The 24225-nt window shown below is 46.8% G+C and overlaps 1 protein-coding gene across 4 annotated transcripts in view; it reads left to right on the top strand.

Moving 5' to 3' along the window:
- akt3 (AKT serine/threonine kinase 3) overlaps positions 1–24225 on the top strand; it is a 340627-nt gene that overhangs the window by 66138 nt on the left and 250264 nt on the right. The window contains exon 2 of one of the 4 annotated variants that reach the window (XM_033025853.1): positions 18314–18317. The exons of the other annotated variants lie outside the window; for them this stretch is intronic. The gene's annotated coding sequence lies outside the window, so the exon portion shown is untranslated. The remainder of the gene's footprint in view (positions 1–18313; positions 18318–24225) is intronic. 4 annotated transcript variants of the gene reach the window in all.

The raw sequence follows: 24225 nt of genomic DNA, 5'->3' as shown, positions 1-24225 counted from the left end.
CTTCAGACCGTTCTTCTGAAGAAGGTTCTCGACCCGAAACGTCACCCATTCCTTCTCTCCAGAGATGCTGTCTGACCCGCTGAGTTACTCCAGCACTTTGTGTCTGCTGGAAATACTTAGCAGGTCAGGCAACGTCCATGGAAAGGGAAACAGCTGATGCATCAGGTCAATGACCCTTCACCAGGATGAGTAAAGAAATTATGCTGCAATTATATAAGCTTTTGAAATTGCACCAGGAACATACTTGGAAGTCTCCATATTTGATAATAAATTCAGCAAGAAGATTCATAAGATTGAGTTCCGGAGTTTAGAAGATTGCAGAATAATCTCAGTAGAGTTTGATAGGACATGTTAAAGTAGAAGCTAAGAATCTCCCTGTCATGTACTGCCGCTGTGAGGGTTTTTGATTAATCTGAATCATGTTGAAATAGTTTATTTGTGAACTTCAATTTTATGTATGATGTCACACTTTTTGTACCCAGTATTGTAAAAACACACTGGGGGAATCCAGAACCATTAGGCCATTTAGAACAGAGATGAGGAAAAACGTTGTCACCCAGAGAGTTATGAATCTGTGGAATTCTCTGCCTCAGAAGGCAGTGCAGGCCAATTCTCTGGATGCTTTCAAGAGGGAGTTAGATAGAGCTCTTAAAGATAACGGAGTCAGGGGATATGGCGAGAAGGCAGGAACGGGGTACTGATCGTGGATGATCAGCCATGATCATGTTGAATGGCGGTGCTGGCTCGAATGGCCTACTCCTGCACCTATTGTCTATTGCCTTCCTGTTTTTGCCACCAAAGTGGACAACCTCACATTTATCCATATTAAACTGCATCTGCCATGCATCTGCTCACTCACTCAACCTGTCCAAGTCACCCTGCATCCTCATGGCATCCTCCTCACAGTTCACACTGCCACCCAACTTTGTGTCATCTGCAAATTTGCTAAGGTTACTTTTATTCCCTTCATATAAATCATTACTGTAGATTGTAAATGGCTGTGGTCCCAGCACCGAGCCGTACGGTACCCCACTTGTCACTGCCTGCCATTCTGAAAGGGACCCGTTAATCCCTACTCTTTGTTTCCTGTCTGCCACCCAATTTTTTATCCATGTCAGTACTCTACCCCCAATACCATGTGCTCTAATTTTGCCCAGTAATCTCCTATGTGCGAACTTATCAAAGGCTTTCTGAAAGTCCAGCTACATTACATCCACTGGCTCTCCCATGTCCATTTTCCTGGTTACATCCTCAAAAAATCCCAGAAAGTTAGTCAAGCATGATTTCTCCTTCGTAAATCCTTGCTGACTCGGACCAATCCTGTTACTGCTATCCAAATGTGCCTCTATTTCATCTTTTATAATTGACTCCAGCATCTTTCCTTCCATTGATGTCAGGCTGACTGGTCAATAATTCCCTGTTTTCTCTCCCAGCTTTCTTAAAAAGTGGGATAACATTAGCTACCCTCCAATCCACAGGAACTGATCCTGAATCTATAGAACATTGGAAAATGATCACCGATGTGTCCACGATTTCTAGAGCTACTTCCATAAATACCCTGGGATACAGACCATCGGGCCCTGGGGATTTATCAGTCTTCTGTCCCATCAGTCTACCCAACAGCATTTCCTGCCTAATGTGAATTTCAAAATGTCAAAAAGTGAGGGGAGACCTCATGGAATTTTATAAAATTATGAGACATAAATGGAGTAGCCATTTGGAATCATCTTCACAGTACAGAAATATCAAATATTGGAGGGCAGCGTGAAGTTTAGATGGGGTCAATGGGGTGTGGGGAGGCCCATGGGGTGTATGTGATAGACTGGCCAATGTCCATAACTTGATCAATTTATTATGGTCTAGGGCAGAGCAGTTGGCAGACTATGTTGTGATGCATCCTGAAACGATGGCTAAGGCGGTGCGTCCATAGAAATTGTTGAGAGTAATTGTAAACATGCTGAAAATTACGACGGGAAAGATGTGGAGGCTTTAGAGAGTACAGAAGAGGTTTAGAAAGATGTTTCCTGTTTTATTAATATATAATTACTATATTAATAACGAAAGGTTGGACAAAGTTGGATTATTTTCCTAGCATGTCAAAGAGTGAGGGGAGACCTAATGGTATTTTATAAATTTACTAGACCTACTGGGACCCGTTGGTCCCCCAACTGAAGCCGTTCCCGAACGTAAGATTTCAGTACTCCCCTGCCTCCCTCAGCACTGGGCTTAAAAAAAATTCCAATTGTACTTCCCCTGCCTGCCGCAGCAGTTCCAATTGCAATACCAATTTGCCCTCCGCCTCCTGTTGAAACACTTGCTGTGATATCCCATTGAGGTGAAAAGTTTGGAGTGTTCCTGTCTTGCAACTTTGTATTGAAGTGTGTTGGAAGATGGCAGGAAGGACTTTAAGAGTAAAAATCTTGTTAAAGTTTTTAAGCGCTGGTACGTAGCGTTTTGAAGAAGATACAAAACACACACACACACACACACACACACACACACACACACACACACACACACACACACACACACACACACACACACACACACACACACACACACACATACTTTTAGTGTATAGCTAGATGAGCGACATAGTTGTAGTAGCCATTTGGGATCATCTTCACAGTGCAGAAATATCAAATACTGGAGGGCATAATTTTAAGGTCACTTGGGAAGTTTAAAGGAGATTTACGGTTCATGTCTTTTTACACACGTGCTGCCTGTCTATGGTGCCGCAGACGGGCAGCAATGAAATTAGGAGAGATAATCTGCTGTTCTAGGAATATCCAATGTGAAATCAGTGAGATTGAAGGGGCAAAATCTGCCTGCTTTGAGTGCTTTGAATAATCATTATAATGAAGAAAAATGACCTAATTAGTTTTGCAGAGATCATACCAATTTAAACCTGTCATTTTGAGGCATGATGAGAAAAATAAAGTAGAATTGCCACAGATATTTTTGTGAAGTAGTAAAGATAATTATCTCCTTTCAGATTTCTGTTTGTAATCTGTACATATGCAAAGCAGTTTATTGTGCCTCACTGCCTCAATAGACTGATACAAGGCTGGTCTATCATGATTGTTATAAAATCCAGATTTCCTGTTTCAAAATGCAAATAAGCTATCAACTTCAAAGCAATTATGTCAAGGGCACATAAAGCTGAATATTTTTAACCAAAAATAGCAAAACTTTAGCTGAAAAAATTGTTAATTTCCAGGGAAAACTTGATTTACCAAAAACATGTGTTCTGTAATTTCTTGCTTAAAGATGTAACCATGCTGGAGCTTTTTCCTTGTAAACGACATCTCTTTAAACATTACCTTTGAAAGAAATTGTAATTTCTAGTGGATCTCAGTTTTTGTTCATGAATCTTGAAATGAAAGGACTGTTCGTATAGAAATGGCTTTCTTGTGGATCACATTTTCAAAACACTTTGCAATTAACTTTATGAAATCTTGAGTTTTACCGGAAATTGGGACCCATAAAGGGAGGTGCATATTGTATTGCATAAGGACAAAAAAATTGAATTAGATAGGCTCTGGAAAGAAAGGGCTTTCCCCCCCAAAAATCAGTAATACTTTCGTATTTGAATTAAGGGATGGCTCACAACACCACATCCAAACATTCTAAATTAATCCATAATCTGTCATAAGAATACTAGAACATAGAAACATTGGTGCAGGAGTAGGCCATTCAGCCCTACGAGCCAGCACTGCCATTCAATATGATCAAGGATGATCATCTAAAATCAGTACCCCGTTCCTGCTATTTCCCCATATCCATTTATTCCTTTAGCCCGAAGAGCTAAATCTCTTGAAAATACTCTTGCGGAATTGCCGATATTTTCGGGATAAAATTGTTTTAACATTTATTAGATGTAGAAATCTAAACTTCATGTTTAAATGTAATTCAATTGTTAATGCTCAACTGTAAATGCTTAACTTATTTGCACAAATACAAATATCGGGTAACTGTGATAAGCAATGTATTAGTTTGTTCTGCAATGCTATTACATCAGATTATGAATGGTCAACAATTTAAACAACTAATGGGAGATGGAGATTTTAGTAAAGGCAGGTCCAACATACAAGTGCTGAAACATTTTCAACCATGTTCAGGTAGAGATGCCAAATAACTAATTTATCTCAGCTCCTTCCTGAGATTCCTTTCACGACAGGAAAAAATTCTAGCCTCTTTGATTTACTCCATGTGATAGCTAGTACTCAATAGACAATAGGTGCAGGAGTAGGCCATTCGTGCCCTTCGAGCCAGCACCGACATTTAATGTGATTGTGGCTGATCATCCCCAATCAGTACCCCGTTCCAGCCTTCTCCCCATATCCCCTGACTCATCTATTTTTAAGAGCCCTATCTAGCTCTATCTTGAAAGCATCCAGAGAACCTGCCTTCACCGCCGAGGCAGAGAATTCCACGTACTCGCATCCATTTTTGATACAGCTTGGGCTGTTAAATGCTAAGTAATGTTTGAATCACAGAATACCAGGTAATGCCATTTTCCCAACAAGGGAGCATCTTAGCCTCCTGCACTTGATATCGATTAGCATTTCCATCTCTCACTGTCTCACACGTCAGACATGGAAGTGCTAATGAAAATCAAGTGTTCCTCGCTGTCAATATCTTATGGGTGTAGCGGGTGCATGAGAGAGGCCGAATGAAGGCGAGGAGCCAGGCAAATTCTGTAAAGGCTTTAATGATCACAGAACATTACTCTCCGCTTCAGTGAGAGACTGAAGAATCGTCTCGCGCCAAAAATCCCTGCTCTTATCTTCGTAGCTGTGAGCCTCCCCCGGACCAGTCCATCAAGTGCCAAGGGGGATGAACCAGGGAGTAGCCTACTCCCCAGGAATCGCCACAGGACCCCCCCCCCCCACCCCAAGAACCGGAGGCACGAAACGGACAGGGGGACGTACGATACGACCAGCCCGTGTGCGCACCATGGCAGGTGCAGGAACCGGAGACACATTGCCAGGTGAAGGTGGCGGCGTGGGCATTTGGGGAAAGGGCCGGAACGGAGGGCGACCCCGTGGGCGAGGCCCGCGCAAGTAGCACCGGCTGGCTGATGTCCACGTGTGCCGGCTTCAGCCGCACAACAGAGACCGTCTCACGACGACCCCCCATGTCCAAAGCGAAAGTGGAAGGGCCATACTCGAGGACCTTGAATGGTCCTTCGTACGGCCGCTGAAGGGGCGCTAGTGCGCGTCCCGACGCAGGAAAACAAACGGGCAGTCCTGGAGAGCGGAAGGAATGTGCGGCCTGAACGAACCGTGGCGGGACGTCGGCACCGGTGCCCAACGTGTCTCGAGGCCGTTGCAGAGCGGCTGATGGCTGCTCCGCCTGGCCCTTTGCTGATGGGATAAACTCACCAGGCACTGTCAGCGAAGCCCCATACACCTTCAGCTGAGGAGGTGACCAAATCCTCTTTGGGGGTGCTGTGCGGACACCCAGCAAAACCCACGGCAATGTGTCGACCCAGTCCGGGTCCGTGAGCCGAGCCATCAAGGCATCCTTTAGCTGGCGATGGAAACGCTCCACAAGGCCGTTCGCCTGCGGATGATACGCCGTGGTGTGGTGCAGGTTAACCCCGAGAAGGTTCAGATGTGAACTGAGGCCCCCGGTCGGACGTAATGTCCAGCGGCACTCCGAATCGGGCAATCCAGTGTGCCGCCAAAGCACGGGCACACATGGCCGCAGAGGTGTCTGTCAATGGAACTGCATCCGGCCACCGCGTGAAACGGTTGACCATGGTCAGGCGGTGGGTGAAGCCCCATGAAGGTGGCAGCGGCCCCACGATGTCCACGTGGATATGGACAAATCGCTGGCGAGGGACACGGAACTCCTGGAGCGGTGCCCACACATGCCGCTGTACCTTGGCAGTTTGGCACAGGATGCAGGTACGCGCCCAATGCCTAACCTGTTTGCGCAACCCGTAAGACATGAAACGGGAAGCCACGAGGGCCGTCGTCGCCCGAATGGAAGGGTGGGCCAGCCCGTGGAACACCTCGAACACTCTACGCTGCCAGGCAACGGGGCCGATGGGCCGCGGCTGACCAGTCGCGACGTCGCACAGTAGCCTCGCACCCCCGGGGCCACAAGGAACGTCCTCCAACCGCAGGCCCGAAACGGCGGTACGATAGGCGGACATCTCATCATCCGTCAGCTTGGCAGCAGCCGGGGCTGAGTAGTCAATGCCATCAGACACCTGCAAAACGGCGTTGACCGCGGGACGAGACAAGGCGTCGGCTACTCTGTTGTCTTTGCCCTCGATGAAATGAATGGAGGTAGTGTATTGAGAGACGAACAGCAACTGCCACTGCTGGCGAGCGGACCACGGGTCGGAAACCTTGGCGATCGCAAAGGTGAAGGGCTTGTAGTCTGTGTAACCGGTAAATGTCCGCCCCTCCAAAAAATAATGAAAGTGGCTCACGCTGAGGTAAAGGGCGAAGAACTCGCGGTCAAAGGCACTGTAGTGTCGCTGTGCGCCGTTGACCTCGGAAGCGTCGACCGTCAGCCCGATTGGTGCATTGCCGGCGCCCGGTTGCACAATGGCGGCCGGATCCCACTGTGGAGAGCGTTTAGGCGCGCGGTCAAGTAAAGCACCGACCTGCTGTGCCCCCCGGCGCCGTCGGGAGGATCTCCAGCGCATTCAGGGCCTGCTGACAGGCCATCCAAATTTGATTGGTGCGCTCGCCCACCGACTGCATGTCGGTGAAAGGATCGCTGATAAGCTGCAGGCGGATGTTGGACGGGAACTGCTGCAGGTAGGCATGTTTATAAAGAAAACGGGGCTCGTGGTCGTCCATAAGGGCCAGCATATCGCCCAGCAGGGCCGAGGGCCGGCGGTCACCCAGGCCAGTCATCCGCAAGATTTGGGTCGCCCGCTCGGCCTTGCTGAGGCCAAACTTACATACGAGTAGGGCCTTAACGGCCTCATGCTTATTAGCCACTGGGGGGTCGCAGAGAAAAGGCTTAACCCGTCGTGCAGAGGCCTGGTCGAGGGCGCTGATAGATAATAGTATTTAGTTGTATCTGCCGTCACGCTCCGCAGTGCAAACTGCGCCTCGGCCTGGTCAAACCAGATTTCAGGCTCGTTGGTCCACAGGGTAGGCAGCTTCAGCGCAATGGCGTGGAGATCGGCGGGGGCCGGCAGGGCCCAAGGACGGTTGACCGGGTTGTGCGTCCTGAAGAACATTCGGGTCCATCGCGACTTGCGACGAAATGTCGAGGGTCACCAGTGTAGCGGGTGCGTGAGAGAGCCTGGAATGAAGGCGAGGAGCCAGGCAAATTCTGTAAAGGCTTTAATGAGCACAGCACACTACTCTCCGCTTCAGTGAGAGACTGAAGACTCGTCTCGCGCCAAAAATACCTGCTCTTATCTTCGTAGCTGGGAGCCACCCCCGGACCAGTCCATCAAGTGCCGAGGGGGATGAACCAGGGAGTAGCCTACTCCCCTAGGAACCGCCACATGGGTATCATTGACCAGAAATTCAGCAGGACCAGTTCATAAATACTGTGGCTACAAGAGCAGATCAGATCAGGTCTCCTGTGGCATATGACTCGCCATTTATAAGGAACAATTCAGTGTGTGATGGAATTCTCTCCACTTGTCCAGAAGGATGCAGTGCCAACAATACAAGAAGCTCTGCATCATCCAGGACAAAGCAGCAGGCTTGATTGACATCCCATTGACTACTCTTAAGATTCATTCACACCACCATTGGCACAAAATCAGCATTTAATTTATCCAGTGAAGAGGAGAACGCATTAGAAACACAGTGCAACATTCTAAACTGGGAGAAGTGTAAGTGAATTACTGCTTAACCTGAAAGTTTATTTTAACATTTCTGGATAAAGCAGCAAAAGAAGGTAAAAGGGTGTGTACTGTATTTCCTTGTTTGCATGAAAAGTATAATGAGAAAGGGAGTGGTTCCTAGTCATAATAGAACAAGTCTGGATGTCATGCAGGAAACACTCCACTTGGGCAAATCTAATTGAAGGTGGGTGACATTACAAGATTTGTTGTTTCTGGAAACTGATCGGATGGAAGATGATGACAAGGAACTTTATTATTTGGCTCGTGGAAGGTAAGATGAGAGCAGAATTGCAGGAAATAAAGCAGATGCAGCTTTTGCAAGATAGAGGTGTGTTCAACAAATCACTACAGTACTATTGCCGTCAAGTTGGGCAATGTTGGAATAGGTTCTCAAAGACAGAGTGGCAACTACTGATTTATTTTCTGATTTTAACATGAAAATGTTCTATCCTTTTCCTTTCCCTTTCCCTTCTAACTATAGTTTAGTTTGTTATTGTCATGTGGACGGAGGTACAATGAAAAGCTTTTGTTTGTGTACCATCCAGTGATTTTGTTTGTGTACAATCCAAAAAAACGACATGAATACAATCAAGCTGTCCACTGCACAGATAAAGGTATAACATTTAGTGCAAGATAAAGTCCGATTAAAGATAGTTCAAAGGTCTACAATGAGGTAGATGGGAGATCAGGACCGCAATCTAGCCTATGAGAAGACGCTTCACTTGCCTGATAACTGCTGGGAAGAAGCTGTCCCTGAACCTGGAGGTAACTGTTTTCAAACTTCTGTACCTCTTACCTGAGGGGAGAAGAGGGAGTGACTGGTCCTTGATTATGCTGGTGGCCTTGCCGAGGTAGTGTGAAGTGTAGATGGTGTCAATGGAAGGGAGGTAGTTTGCATGTTGGTATGGGCTACGTCCACAATTCTCTGCAATTACTTGCCACCTTGCATGAAGCTGTTCCCAAACCAGGTGGTGATGCGTTCTAAAATATTTTCTAAGGCACATCTGTAGAAGTTGGTTAGAGTTGTTGGAGACATGCCAAACGTCCTAAGCCTTCTAAGGAAGTACAGGGATTGGCCAGGAAGTAGAGGGATTGTGCTTGCTTTGCCATAGCTTTGATGTGGCTGGTCCAGGTCTAGGTCCAGGACAAATTGCTGGTGCTGTTTATTTCTCGGAACTTACAACTTTTATCTTCGGAACTTCATCTCCAGTTCGGCACCAATGTATACTGGGGTGTATGCACTGGCTTAACTTCCTGAAATCAATCACAATTTCCTTTATGATGACATTGAATTCTCCACGATCTTGCTTTCTTTTAACAACCTCCTCCACTTTAACTTACTTTAATCTCCACGCCTGATCTTCTATCAATATTTGAAGCATCACTGATTACTTTGTATCGTCATGCGGCATGAAAATAGGCCCTCTGGCCAACATGTCGACCAAGATGCCCCATCTAAACTAATCCCATTTGCATGCATTTGGTCCATATCCCTGTAAACCTTGCCTATCCATGTACATGCCCAAGTGTCTTTTAAATGTTATTGTACCTACCTCTAGCTTTTGCCCGTTTCAGGTCAGGACAATGGACACTGTCTAAGTCATTCTCTCCAGCAAAAAACTAAATTATGTTTGTCAAATCAGTCATGGGACAGCTGCTGAGCTACAGAGACAATTGTAAGAGCTTGGCAGTGTACCTTTTTTAAATTATGTTTTGTAATATTGCATTGAATGAGAAGCTATGTTTCCTAAGTGGTCAGTGTTATTGCTCAAAATGAGCTATCGCTTACACTTTTCATCTACTGCGATCGTGTTCTTTCTTCCTCATGTATTTTCTAACTTATCATTATATATACCCTAGGTTAAAAAAAAATGCTGGGAAACTGAAACAAAAAATTGGAAACGTTCAGCAGGGCGGACAACATTTGATTAGACAGAAAAGGCTTTTAGGGTGTTAAACTATTATGCATGGCATATTGATCGTTTCTTTTAGATGAGATGCATTTATTGAGCCACTCAAGTGGATGTATAAGATCCTATGACCAAACAAAGAATAGGAAATTACATCCTTCTCATAATGTGGTAATTTGAACTTGTTTAGTACTCTGCCTTAACTAATTCTCTGCTCTTGTTTTCAATGCCTTGGTTAATGAAGGCGAACATCCTATGAATCTTTATCTTATCTTAGCTGTGCTGCCACCTTCAGGATTAATTTGATGTGTACACCACTGTTCCTCAATTCTCTCTCAGACGCTGACCTTCATTATTTATGCATACCCTGCCTGCGTTACTCCTAAAGTGCATCACCTTGCACATATCAGGATTAAATTTCATTCACAATTACCAAGCCCATTTCACCAACTAATATCTTTCTTTGTCATATTCAAGATACTATTTTAGTAGACTACAAATTTATACACAATCTATATTAAATCAAACAAATTGTACTTATATTTGTGTGAACATTGTTAATAAATATGACAATAGGTGTCCCAGCACTGATCCCTGTGGTACATCATAGAAACATAGAAATTAGGTGCAGGAGTAGGCCATTCGGCCCTTCGAGCCTGCACCGCCATTCAATATGATCATGGCTGATCATCCAACTCAGTATCCCGTACCTGCCTTCTCTCCATACCCTCTGATCCCCTTAGCCACAAGGGCCACATCTAACTCCCTCTTAAATATAGCCAATGAACTGGCCTCGACTACCCTCTGTGGCAGAGAGTTCCAGAGATTCACCACTCTCTGTGTGAAAAAAGTTCTTCTCATCTCGGTTTTAAAGGATTTCCCCCTTATCCTTAAGCTGTGACCCCTTGTCCTGGACTTCCCCAACATCGGGAGCAATCTTCCTGCATCTAGCCTGTCCAACCCCTTAAGAATTTTATAAGTTTCTATAAGATCCCCTCTCAATCTCCTAAATTCTAGAGAGTATAAACCAAGTCTATCCAGTCTTTCTAAATAAGACAGTCCTGACATCCCAGGAATCAGTCTGGTGAACCTTCTCTGCACTCCCTCTATGGCAATAATGTCCTTCCTCAGATTTGGAGACCAAAACTGTACGCAATACTCCAGGTGTGGTCTCACCAAGACCCTGTACAACTGCAGTAGAACCTCCCTGCTCCTATACTCAAATCCTTTTGCTATGAAAGCTAACATACCATTCGCTTTCTTCACTGCCTGCTGCACCTGCATGCCTACTTTCAATGACTGGTGTACCATGACACCCAGGTCTCGCTGCATCTCCCCTTTTCCTAGTCGGCCACCATTTAGATAATAGTCTGCTTTCCTGTTTTTGCCACCAAAATGGATAACCTCACATTTATCCACATTATACTGCATCTGCCAAACATTTGCCCACTCACCCAGCCTATCCAAGTCACCTTGCAGTCTCCTAGCATCCTCCTCACAGCTAACACTGCCCCCCAGCTTAGTGTCATCCGCAAACTTGGAGATATTGCCTTCAATTCCCTCATCCAGATCATTAATATATATTGAAAATAGCCGGGGTCCCAGCACTGAGCCTTGCGGTACCCCACTAGTCACTGCCTGCCATTGTGAAAAGGACCCGTTTACTCCTACTCTTTGGTCACATGCTTTGAATCACAAAACAACCCTCCACCATTACCCTCTGCCAAGTCATTTTTGAATTTAATTTGCCAATTTGGGTTGAATCCCATGATCTTGAGTTTTTGGATAAGTTTCACCTGCAACCTGTGCCCTCCAGTATTTGGCATTTCCAACCTGGAGAAAAGACTCTTATCCTGCTAATAATTTTACATACATCTAAAAGATTTCTCCTCAGCCTCTGATCCTTCAGAGCAAACAACCCAAGTTTGACTAAACTCTCCTTGTATCTAAATACGTTGTAATCATGGTGAACCTCTGAACTCTCTCCAAAGCCTTCATATTTTCCTGCAATGTGGATGCAAAAGAGGATAGCAAAAGTTTCTTCCGATATATAAAGAGTAAGAAAGAGGCAAAAGTGATCATTAGACCACTGGAAAATGATGCTGGAGAAGTGATAATGGGGAATAAAGAAATGGCAGATGAATTGAATACAATTTTGCAATCTACAGTGGAAGACACCAGCAACGTGCCTGCAGTTCGAGAATCGGGGTGGACGTTAGTGGAGTAGCTATTACTAAGGAGAAGATGCTTGGTAAGCTGAAAGGTCTGAAAGTAGATAAGTCATCTGGACTGGATGGACTGCCCCCCAGGGTTCTGAAAGAGATCTCTTTAGAGATGGTGGAGGCATTAGTAGTGATCTTTCAAGAATCACTAGAGTCGGGAGTGGTTCCAGACGATTGGAAAATTGCAAATATTACTCTGTTGTACAAGAAGGGAGCGAAGCAAAAGAGTTGAAACTATAGGCCGGTTAGCCTGACTTCAGTGGTTGGTAAGATTTTAGAGTCCATTATAAAGGATGAGGTTTCTGAATACTCCGAAGCACGTGATAAAATAGGCCAAAGTCAACATTGTTTTGTGAAAGAGAGATCTTGCCTGACAAACCTGTTGAAATTCTTTGAGGAAGTAAATAGCAGGATAGACAAAGGAGAGTCAGTGTTGGTTGTTCACCTGGTTTTCAGAAGGTGCCGCACGTGAGGCTGCTAAAGAAGATGAGAGCCCATGATATCAGAGGGAAGATACTAACTAGCATGGATAGCAGGTTAGCTGAAGTGGCAATATAGTGGGCTTTCTTGACTGGCTGACAGTGATTAGCGGTGTTCCGCAGGGGTTGGTGTTGGGACCACTAATCTTCGAATTGTATATCAATGATATGGATGAGGCAATTAAAGGCTTTGTGGCCAAGTTTGCAGCTGATACGAAGATATGTGGAGGAGCATGTAATATTAGGAAAGCAGGGACTCTGCAGAAGGGCTTTGACAGGTTGGGAGAGTGGGCAAAGAAGTGGCAAATGGAATGCAGTGTAGCAAAATGTAAGGCTTTGCATTTTTGCTATCTGTCTGTCTGTCTGTCTGTCTGTCTGTCTGTCTGTCTGTCTGTCTGTCTGTCTGTCTGTCTGTCTGTCCTTGACCACTTCCTGTTGTTCTGTATATTGATTTTAGAAAAAACGCTGCTACTTACGGCTGTGATTTTTGGCCACCTTACTCGGACAGGAGGATTGTTCCCATCGATGAAAAATAAAAGAGTTATTAGTGCTTAAATAATGTTGAGATTCTCTCTCCTGAAGGCCACGCCCCTTTCGGAGGGACTATAAAACCCAGAAGTGTTGAGTGCCTCAGTCAGTCTCTGCAAGATGGGGGAGCGAGAGGGTCACGTCTCTCAGTCTGAGCTGTGAATAACACTGAACACATGTCTACTAAACTGTGAGTGGTTTTACTGACCTGTCAGTGCCCTTAATAGAAACATAGAAAATAGGTGCAGGAGGAGGCCATTCAGCCCTTCGAGCCAGCACCGCCATTCATTATGATCATGGCTGATCGTCCCCTATCTATAACCTGTGCCTGCCTTCTCCCCATATCCCTTGACTCTACTAGCCCCTAGAGCTCTATCTAACTGTCTTAAATCCATCCAGTGACTTGGCCTCCACTGCCCTCTGCGGCAGGGAATTCCATAAATTCACAACTCTCTGGGTGAAAAAGTTTTTTCTCACCTCAGTCTTAAATGACCTCCCCTTTATTCTAAGACTGTGGCCCCTGGTTCTGGACTCGCCCAACATTGGGAACATTTTTTCTGCATCTAGCTTGTCCAGTCCTTTTATAATTTGATATGTTTCTCTCCAGTCAATCACGCCATGAAGGCCATGCCCCTTCTGGTGGGAGGGGGGGAGGGAGTATAAAATCCAGAAGTGTGGGCGTGGCTCAGTCTCTGCAAGATGGAGGAGGGAGAGGTCACGACTTGCTGTCTTTAGTGTCCTTGCACCCTGCTTGAAATGGTATGAAACTGCACTTGAATTTGGTGGCCTTGCACCCTGTTTGAAGTGGTAAGAAACTGCAATTGAATTTGGTGGCCTTGCACCCTGCTTGAAAAGGAATTTCAAGGAATAGCCGTGAGTCAACTGCCAGCCCACCAGCCGTGAGTGAGTGAGCTGCCAGCACAACAGTCCCTTCAGCCCACAACACCCAAACTAGCGCTCCAGAAAGCCCCCCCCCCCCCCCCCCCACCAATACTGGCCACCAATATTGGAATTGGTCAAGAGCTGGAATATTGCGTTGGGGGACCAGCCCTCCCATGTAATGCTGGGACCCAATGGGTAAATTTTTACATATTCCTATAGAGATTTACCTCATGATCTCAAAACCCCCATCATCTGAAAATTTGATTTATTATTTCCCGAGATTTGTACTAAAATAGTTCACCAATCTGACATCTTTTTAAAATCTAACGAGCTGCTGACGTCACAATGGCACCTCTCGCACATAGTCAACCGGCTCACCGTCCGCAGCATTCCGCCCTGCCCGAGGCTCAGCCGCCCTTCCTCCCCTCCAGGGCTCTAGATTGAAGCCGATGACACGTTACCCCCCACCCCCCGACTCACAGTCATTTTGTTGCCTCCCGACTCACAATCCACTCGCACTCGGCCGTCCGCAGTGCAGTGCAGCGCCCCGCCCAGTTCTCTGGAAATAAGCCGCTGAAAACGGAGTACGCTCGCGCCTCTGCTCAGGTTTTCCGAGAGAACCCGAGTGATGCCGACGAGCACCCGAGTGATGACGTCACAAAGAGCGACAAGCAGTACGCTCGCGCCTCGACTCGGGCTTCCCGAGAGAAGCCGAGAGCTTTGTACTAGAGTCGGCCCCTGTACTCTCTCTCTCTCTCTCTTTCTCTCTCTCTCCACGGCATCTCTCCGCTTTTCACAGCCCACTGGCTCGCCCGGCTCCCCTGCACCTCCCCCCCTCCTCCTCTACCCCCCTTCTCCTCTCCCCACCATCTCCCCCCTCATCTCTACCCCACTCCTCTCTTCCCCCTACTCTCCCCACTACTCTGCACCCTACTCTCCCCCCTACTCTCCCCTCTACTCTCTCCTCACCTCCCTCTCCCCCTCTCTCCCATCCCCTCTACCCCCCTCTCCCCCTTCCCCCCTCCCCCCTCTGCCCCCTCCGCCCACTCCCCCCCTCCGCCCACTCCCCCATCCTCCACCCCCCTCACCTCCACCCCCCTCCCCTCCACCCACCTCCCCTCCACCCCCTCCCTTTCCCCCCCTCTGCCGCAGTACCTACCCAGATCGTAGAGCGGTGCCAGGGCCTGGAACTCGGCCTGGTTCTCGTACTCCACCCGGCGCTGGCTGTAGACATCAGCCATCAGCTCGGCCGCCGCATGGTCGGCAGTCCCGGCCCCGACTTCATCTCCGGGCTCATCCCTGAACCCGGCTCGTCCTTTGTGCCACCGATGGCTTCTTTTTCGACGCCGTTCACGGCCCGCGGCAGCAGCCTCCTCACCAGGGCGTCGACACGAGGACCCCGAGCGAGGCTGCGGACAGGAGTGGACTCGAGGACCCGAACATAGGGCGCCGAGGCCGACCTGAGCCATGGTGCCCGCCCACCTCATTGTAACGTCAGAATGAAGCATCAAGGAGTGCATCAAGCAGTGAGAATGAAGCAGGTTGACCGTTGGGTAGGTGGTGAAGCGTTTGAGGAATGTTCTGGAAATGCGGCCCTCTCCCTGACGTCACTCGAAGCTCGTGGAATATTCTGTGTGTGAAATGGGCTCCGAGCCAGGCCGCCGTGCCCGCCCACCTCATGGTGACGTCATCAGTGGAAGCTGGTCGTTTTAAAAGGGAGTTTAAAAATTTGTTTTAACTTTAATCAGCAATAAGTGAAGCTGATCACTGTTTAGAGGGGAAACATGTGAGTCAGAATATGTAAAAATCTTATTGTGTTTTTGTAAAAATAGAGGGGTAGCAGGGCTCGAAATTACCGGTTGCCCGGGTGCCATTGACCACCCAAAGTGCCGCCGGGCAACCTATACGCCGAGTCATTTTGCCCGGCTTGGTACGCAAATACTGGTTTATACCGATAGACACAAAAAAACTGGAGTAACTCAGCGGGTCAGGCAGCATCTCTGGCGAATAGGAACGTGACGTTTCGTGTCGGCGGCGGCTGAATTGCAGGGCAAAGATACTAGGTGCGTGGTGACGAAGGTTCTGAGCGAATGACGGGCCCCGAACAGCGGCAACAGCTGCAGCAGCGGCCGCGACAGCGGCTCCATCTCCTCCTCCTCCCGCATCAAGCAGTGAGAATGAAGCAGGTCGACCGTTGGATAGTTGGTGAAGCGTTTGAGGAATGTTCTGGAAATGCGGCCCTCTCCCTGACGTCACACGAAGCACGTGGAATATTCTGTGGGTGAAACGGGCTCCGAGCCGAGGAATCGTGCCCTCCTACCTCATTGTGATGTCATCAGTCATTTAAAAATGGAGTACTAAAAATGTTTTTTAACTTTAATCAGCAATAAGTCGTGAAATAAAGCGTAAACTCTTAAGTGAAGCTGCTCACTGCTTGGAGGGGAAAAATGTAAAAATCTTATTGTTACCGCGTAGTGTTTTTGCGAAAATATAAAGACACACACATATACACACACATATACACACATACAAGATGAGAGTTTTAAAGTTACATATACTAAACTAAGTGCAGACCTCCCCCAATGCGCCCTCCAACTCAAGCCGTTCCCGAACGTAAGATTCCAGCACTCCCCTGCCTTCCTGAGCTTTAAAAAAAATTCTAATTGCGCTTCCCCTGCGTGTTGCAATAGCAATTCGCCCTCCCCCTTCTGTGAGGTGAAAAGTTCAGAGTGTTCCTGTGTCGTCACTGCTAGCCGAGCCATTGTGACGTCATCAGTTGAAGCTGGTCATTTTAAATTCAAAGTCTTGTTTTTTTTTTAATTTTAATCAGTAGTGAGTCCAGATTAAGTTGAGAAATAGAGCATAAAATGTTCAGTGAAGGTGCTCTCTGCTTAGAGGGGGGAAATGTGAATCAGAATATGTAAAAATCTTGTGAAAGGTTTGCATTTTTAAAGCTTTAATCGTGAATAACGTATCAAATATAGGATGAAATCTTCAGTGAAGCTGATCACTGCTCGCCGAGCCATTGTGACGTCATCATTTGAAGCTGGTCGTTTTAATTTGAAAGTCTTTTGACTTTATTAGACTTTTAATGACTAATGAGTCGAGAATAAGTCGAGAAATAAATCATAAAATGTTCAGTTGAAGGTGATCTCTGCCTCGTGGGGAAAAACGGAATATGTAAAAATAAACGTTACCACGTAGTGTTTTTGCAAAGATGTAAAGACAACCACATACACACATATACACACATATATATGTACACGTACAAGATCAGACTTTTAATAAGTATATGATGATATGATATGATAGAGAGATATATATTATATATATATATATATATATATACTAGACCAAGTGGGTCCCTGTCACATGGGAGATCTGGCCCCCCAACGCAATATTCTACCACTAACCCATAGCCCCCAACTGCGCAGGCGCAGCTGATGTGCCCGCACTAACGACAGAAATTATGTTAAAGTTATTAACGTTGCGTTTAATATTTCCATTACCTCTCCATCCCTCTTCCTACCCCTATCCTCCATTCCCCCTCATCCCGCAGCACTCCCCCCCTGCTCTTGACCTTCCCTCTTCTTTCCCCTCTATCCCCCTCCTCCCCCACTCCTACCTACCCCATCCCATCCCCCCCACTCTCCCTCCTCACCTCCGCTACTGCCCTCCTCTTCCTCTATCCCCCACTCCCTACCTCCCCCACTGCCCCACTCTCCCCATCCTCCCCTACGCTCCCCCTCCTCCCCCACTCTCTCTCCTCACCTCCCCCAATTTCCCCATCCTCCCTCCCTACCCCCTCCTCTCTCTTAATCACCACATGCTCCCTCCTCACCTTCCCAGGATCTCGATGTAAACCACTGACGGCCCCGTTTTGTCCACCACGTCGATGATGAAGTTGTACATGAGGCGGGGGCTGTCGGTGGGGACGGGCCGAGCAGCGCGGAGTAGGGGAGGAGGAGAGAGCGGCCGAGGATGGCGCTCCTCTCCCCGCGGTCCTGAAGCAACAGCCCCGGATGCCGATCTTCTCTCTCCCTGCGGGCCCGAAGCAATAGATCCAGCCCCAGCCTCAGCACCCAGGCCCGGGTCGCCAGCAGGGCCTCTCCCCGCCCCCGGACCCCGCACCGGCTCCAACCCCAGGCCAGGTCCAGGGGGGCACAAATTAAGTTTGTAAAATGGAAGGAAACTTATCCATGGAGCCATTGTGTTCCCTTTGTGAGGCGAGGCGAGGCAAGGACAAATGAAAGGGGGAAAAAGATGGCGGTCTGAAATTCTGCAAAGGCCACAACTGTGGCTGAGGACCCGTTGGATGTCCTTTGTGATGCCAGTCAAGTAAAGACGGCAAGTGGGAGTGCTGTTTTGATTTCTTTAAGTTTAAAATGTCAATAACGTGTAAAATATACCATCAATCTGAATGAAACTTGATACAGCACATCACAGGACAATGATGAGGAAGGTGGTCCTAAAATTGTAGCACTATCGTGTACCGTTTTGGAAGGAGTGCAACATACATTTAGCAGAATGATACTTGAATCCAAAAGAGTGAAATACAACAATATTACAGAATCTCTTTAGATTGTACTCTTGAGTTTAGGAGGTTGATGGAATTTGAAGTTTTGATCATATTACGAAGAATTCATGGAATTGATAGCGAGAAACTATTTCCATTATTTGTGGTATCAAGGACCAAGAATCATACTGCAATTAAAGCCACACATTTCAAGTGTGAAGTTGGGAAACACCTGCAGGTTAAGGTGATTGAAACTTTAGTTAGATAGATAAAACCGAAGGTAGATAAACTTCCCAGGCCTGATCAGATATATCTGAGGATGCTGTGGGAAGTTAAAGAAGAAATTTCAGGTGCCCCACCTGAAATGTATGAATCATCATTAGACACTGGTGAAGTCTCGGATTAGTGGAGGGTGGCTAATGTGTAAAATCCTTTTAGAAGGATTGCATGAAAATGCTTGAACTATAAACCAGTTAGCCTAACATCTGTGGTAGGTAAATTTTTTTTTTAGAGATACTGGCCCTTCTGCCCACCGTATTCGCACCGACTAGCGATCCCTGCATATGAACACTATCCGACACTAGGGACAATTTTTACATTTATACCAAACCAATTAACCTACAAATCTGTATGTCTTTGGAGAGTGGGAGGAAACCCAAGTTCCCACACAGGTCACAGGGAGAACAAACAAACTCCGTGCAGACAAGTACCCGTAGGCCAAAATTAAACCCGGGTCTCTTGCGCTGTAAGGCAGAAATTCTACTGCTGCGCCACTGTGCTGGAGAGGATTCTGTGGGATAAGATGTATATGCATTTGGATAGATAGGGGCTGATTAGGGGTAGTCACATGGTTTTGTACGTGTAAGATCGTGTCGTACGTATTTTATTGATTTATTTTGAAGTAACCAAAAAGGTTGACAAGGCCAAGGCCACAGACGTGGTCTATATGGACTTCACCAAGGTTCTGCAAGGTAGGCTGCTCTGGAAGATTAGATCACATGGGATCCAAGGAGAGCTATCTAGATTCAAAATTGGCTTCATGGAAGGAAGCAGGGGTTAGTGGAGGAAGTTCATTTCTTAGATAGGAGGCCTGAGACTGGTGGTGTGTCTCAGGGATTCAGTGCTGGGCCTATGGCTGTTTGTGGTTTATATCAATGATTTGGATAAGAATGTGCGAAACATAATTAGTAAATATGCTGGTGGCACTAATGAAAGTGGTATTGTAGACAGTGTGGTTGCTTATCAAAAGTTAAAGCAGGATACTGATCAGCTGGGCAAGTGGGCTGAGGAATGGTTAACGGCGTTTAATAACAAAGTGTTGCATTTTGTGACGTGAAAGCAGGGCAGGACCTTTACAGTGAATGGTATGGCCCTTAGGATTGTTGTAGAGTAGAGGGATCTAGGAGTGCATGTACAGTGCCCTCCATAATACTTGGGACAAAGACCCATCATTTATTTATTTGCCTCTGTACTCCACAATTTGAGATTTGTAATAGAAAAAATCACAGATGTGTCATCCTGTATATCGGTGAGACCAAGCGTTGATTCAACAATAATTATGCTGAGCGCTTGTGTCCAGTCCGCCACGGCCTGCTGGATCTCTCTGTTGCGAACCACTTTAACTCCCCTACCCATTCCCATAATGTCCTTTTTATCCTGGGCCTCCTCATTGCCAGAGTGAATCCACACGCAAATCAGAGGAAGAGCACCTCATTTTTCACTTGGGCAGCTTATAACCCAGTGGTATGACCATTTGATTTCCTAATTTCAGGGATCTTCTTACAAACACCTCCCCATTCCTTCCCTTCTCCTTACCCCCCCCCCCCCCCCCCCCCCCACACTTAAAAACCCTTAATTAGTTTCACAGTGCGCAACTACGTATCCCTCTTGGGCTCAAACCTATCTCTTATAGGGTCCTTGTTCATCAGTCAATGAAAGTAAGCATGCAGGTACAGCAGGCAGTGACGAAAGCGAATGGCATGTTGGCCTTTATAAGAGGAGGGAGGCAGGAGCAGGGTACTGATTGTGGATGATCAGCCATGATCACATTAAATGATGGCGGTGGCTCGAAGGGCCGAATGGCCTACTGCAGCTACTGTCTATTGTCTATTATTTATCTTTAGCTAACACTCAGCCTATCAGGGAACTTCCTTGCCTGAGGTCATCTGTTGCTGGCCCCATTTTGTCCATTCGCTCTACTACAATCAGTCTGAAGAAGGGTCCCAACCCAAAACGTCACCTATCCATTTTTTCCAGAGATGCTGCCTGACTGGCTGAGTTACTCCAGCATTTTGTGTCTATCTTTGGGAAAACTGTAGTTAAGTTATCTACCATTCTCATCTCCTTGAAACTTTTTGGGTACAATGCATCTAATGAATTATCACGGAACAATGCTTCTAGTTTCTGATTTATTAATTTTGGGATTGGACAGACATGAGTTTTCTTCAGCACTTCGAGGTGTCATTCTCATTCTCTGGGGCCATTTCCCTCCTTTAAAGTAACATTAAGCATGATTAAAGCACATTAAGCATGATCTCCTTGTACATCAGTCTATGAAATCCTTATACATCAGTCTATGAAAGTAAGCATGCAGGTATAGCAAGCAGTGAAGAAAGCGAATGGCATGTTGGCCTTTATAACAAGTGGAATCGAATATAGGAGCAAAGAGGTCCTTCTGCAGTTGTACAGAACCCTAGTGAGACCACACCAGGAGTATTGTGTGCAGTTTTGGTCCCCTAATTTGAGGAAGGACATTCTTGCTATTGAGGGAGTGCAGCGTAGGTTTACAAGGTTAATTCCCGGGATGGCGGGACTGTCGTATGCTGAGAGAATGGAGCAGCTGGACTTGTACACTCTGGAGTTTAGAAGGATGAGAGGAGATCTCATTGAAACATATAAGATTGTTAAGGGCTTGGACGCGCTAGAGGCAGGAAACATGTTCCCGATGTTGGGGGAGTCCAGAACCAGGGGCCACAGTTTAAGAATAAGGAGTAAGCCATTTAGAACGGAGACGAGGAAACACTATCTCACAAAGAGTGGTGAGTCTGTGGAATTCTCTGCCTCAGAGGGCGGTGGAGGCAGGTTCTCTGGATGCTTTCAAGAGAGAGCTAGATAGGGCTCTTAAAAATAGCGGAGTCAGGGGATATGGGGAGAAGGCAGGAATGGGGTACTGATTGGGGATGATCAGCCATGATCACATTGAATGGCGGTGCTGGCTCGTAGGGCTGAATGGCCTACTCCTGCACCTATTGTCTATTGTCTATTAATGTTAATTATTTTAATTTATCATATTGGTATTAGTATTGGTATTGGTATTTAAGTGACCCAATTTGATCAAAACCACTATATTTTCCTAACACAAACATTGTTTTTTTGATACCCCATGCAAGTTTATTTGACGGCTGCAAAATGGGTGTATGCAATCTGTTTTATAACCTTGGATAGACACAAAAAGCTGGAGTAACTTAGCGGGTCAGACAGCATCTCTGGAGAAAAGGAATAGGTAACGTTTCGGGTCGAAAACCTTCTTCAGTGAGAGTCAGGGGAAAGGAAAAGGAGAGACATAGACGGTGATGTAGAGAGATTGAAAACAAAGGAATGAAAGATATGCTTAAAAGTAACGATGATAAAGGAAACAAGTCATTGTTAGCTGTGTGCTAGGTGAGAACGAGTACATACAATGCGACTCGACAAGACGACTTTAAAGCTGGGACGATTTGGGTGGGGTAAGGATGGAGAGTGAGGGGATGCAACGGTTACTTGAAGTTGGAGAAATCAGTCCATTGATTGTAAGCTTCTCAAGCAAAATATGAGATGCTGCTCCTCCAATTTGCGTTTGGCCTCATGCTGATAATGGAGAAGGCCTAGGACAGAAAGGTCAATATGGGAAGGGTTGACCACCGGGTGGCGCTTTGATGGTAGCCTCGCCTAGATTGTCTGTCCTTTTCATCTTTTTTTTGTTATATTCAGTGTGTTTAAAAAGTATGTGTTAATGTTCTCTGGTTTGTTTTATGAGGGGGGTGGGCGGGGGGTCGGGGGAAACTTTTTTCAATCTCTTACCTTGCGGGAGATGTTTAAGAAGGAACTGCAGATGCTGGAAAATCGAAGGTAGACAAAAATGCTGGAGAAACTCAGCGGGTGAGGCAGCATCTATGGAGCGAAGGAAATAAGCGACGTTTCGGGTTCAGACCCTTCTTCAGACTGATGTGGGGGTGGGGGTGGGGAGGGGGGGGGGCAGGAAGAAGAAAGGAAGAAGCGGAGTAAGTGGGCCGTGGAAGAGCTGGGAAGTGGAGGGGAAATAAGGAAAAAGCAAGGACTAGCTGAAATTGGAGAAGTCAATGTTCATACCGCTGTGGTGTAAACTACCTAAGCGAAATATGAGCTGCTGCTACTCTAATTTACGGTCCTCCTCACTCTAGCCATGGAGGAGGCCCAGGACAGAAAGGTCGAATTCGGAATGGGAGGGGGAGTTGAAGTGCTGAGCCACCGGGAGATCTGGTTGGTTATTGCGAACCGAGCGGAGGTGTTGGGCGAAGCGATCGCCAAGCCTACGCTTGGTCTCACCGATGTAGAGCAGCTGACACCTAGAGCAGCGGATGCAATAGATGACGTTGGAGGAGGTGCAGGTGAACCTCTGCCTCACCTGGAAAGACTGTTTGGGTCCTTGAAGGGGGGAGGTAAAGCGACAAGTGTAGCATTTCCTGCGGTTGCAGGAGAGGGGGTGGTTTGGGTGGGAAGGGACATATTGACCAGGGAGTTACGGAGGGAGTGGTCTCTGCTGGAGATGTGATTGTTTACCAGATTGTATCTCCGGTCGGTCTGCGGCCTAACGACGTGGAGCTGGAGGCCTTGCTCTGGACTGACTTTGAGCCCCTAGAATCGGAGCCGATTCCTTGCCTGGGATCGACGTTCCAACCGCGGCCTGCGGACTTTAACAACATGGGCTCTTAGTCTCGGGTTGAGCCCGACATCGGGAAGCTCCAAACGCCACACGACGTTCGAATAGCCCCGAGCTGAGATTTCTCCCCCCCCCCCCCGATGCAGGAGCTTGTTCGCCCCGACGAGACAGGGCCGCCGCAGGCTGCGGGAGTAAGATTGTCCCGTCAACGGAAGGTTAGAGGTCTCCGACTGCTGGAGGACAAAGAATGGAGAGATTTAACTTTTTTTTCGCCTTCCATCACAGTGAGGAATGTTTAGGAGTAACTGTGGTGGATGTTTATGTTAAAATGTATTTTGTGTGTTCTGTTGCTTTTTATTGGTGTGACTGTATGGCAAATCAAATACTTTGTATGTTGGAAAACGTACTTGGCTGACAAAGTATGATTATGATTATCAATTAAAGTGTTTGTGGCAACCAGGAGATCAGGTAGGTCCAGGCGGACTGAGCGGAGGTATTCAGCGAAACAATCGCCCAGTCTACGTTTGGTCTTGCCGATGTATAAGAGTCCACACCTTGAACAACAGATACAGTAGATGAGGTTGGAGGCCGTGTAGGTGAACCTGCAAGGACTGTCGGGGTCCTTGGACAGAGTTGAAGGAGGAGGTATAGGGACAGGTGTTGCATCTCCTCCGGTTGCAGGAGAAGGTACCTGGGGAGGGGGTGGTTTGGGTGGGAAGGGATGAGATAACTGAGAAGTTGCGGAGGTAACTGTCTGACCCGTTGAGTTACTCCAGCTTTATGTGTCTATTTTCAGTTTAAACCAGCATCTGCAGTTCCTTCCTACACTGTTTTATTACCTTTTGGCTGTTACTTGAATTTCACCACTTTTTAGAAGCTGGTCAAGTTCTTGCTTTTTTTTTGTTTGAATTTTGTGTTGTTTATTAGGCAGGTGTGGCTGTGTTTTTGGCAGGTTAT

This window comes from Amblyraja radiata, chromosome 8 (genome assembly GCF_010909765.2).
Source record: "Amblyraja radiata isolate CabotCenter1 chromosome 8, sAmbRad1.1.pri, whole genome shotgun sequence".
Lineage (NCBI taxonomy): Eukaryota > Metazoa > Chordata > Chondrichthyes > Rajiformes > Rajidae > Amblyraja > Amblyraja radiata.
The sequence above is the reverse complement of the archived record's forward strand: the minus strand, read 5'-3'. Positions and strand labels throughout refer to the sequence as shown.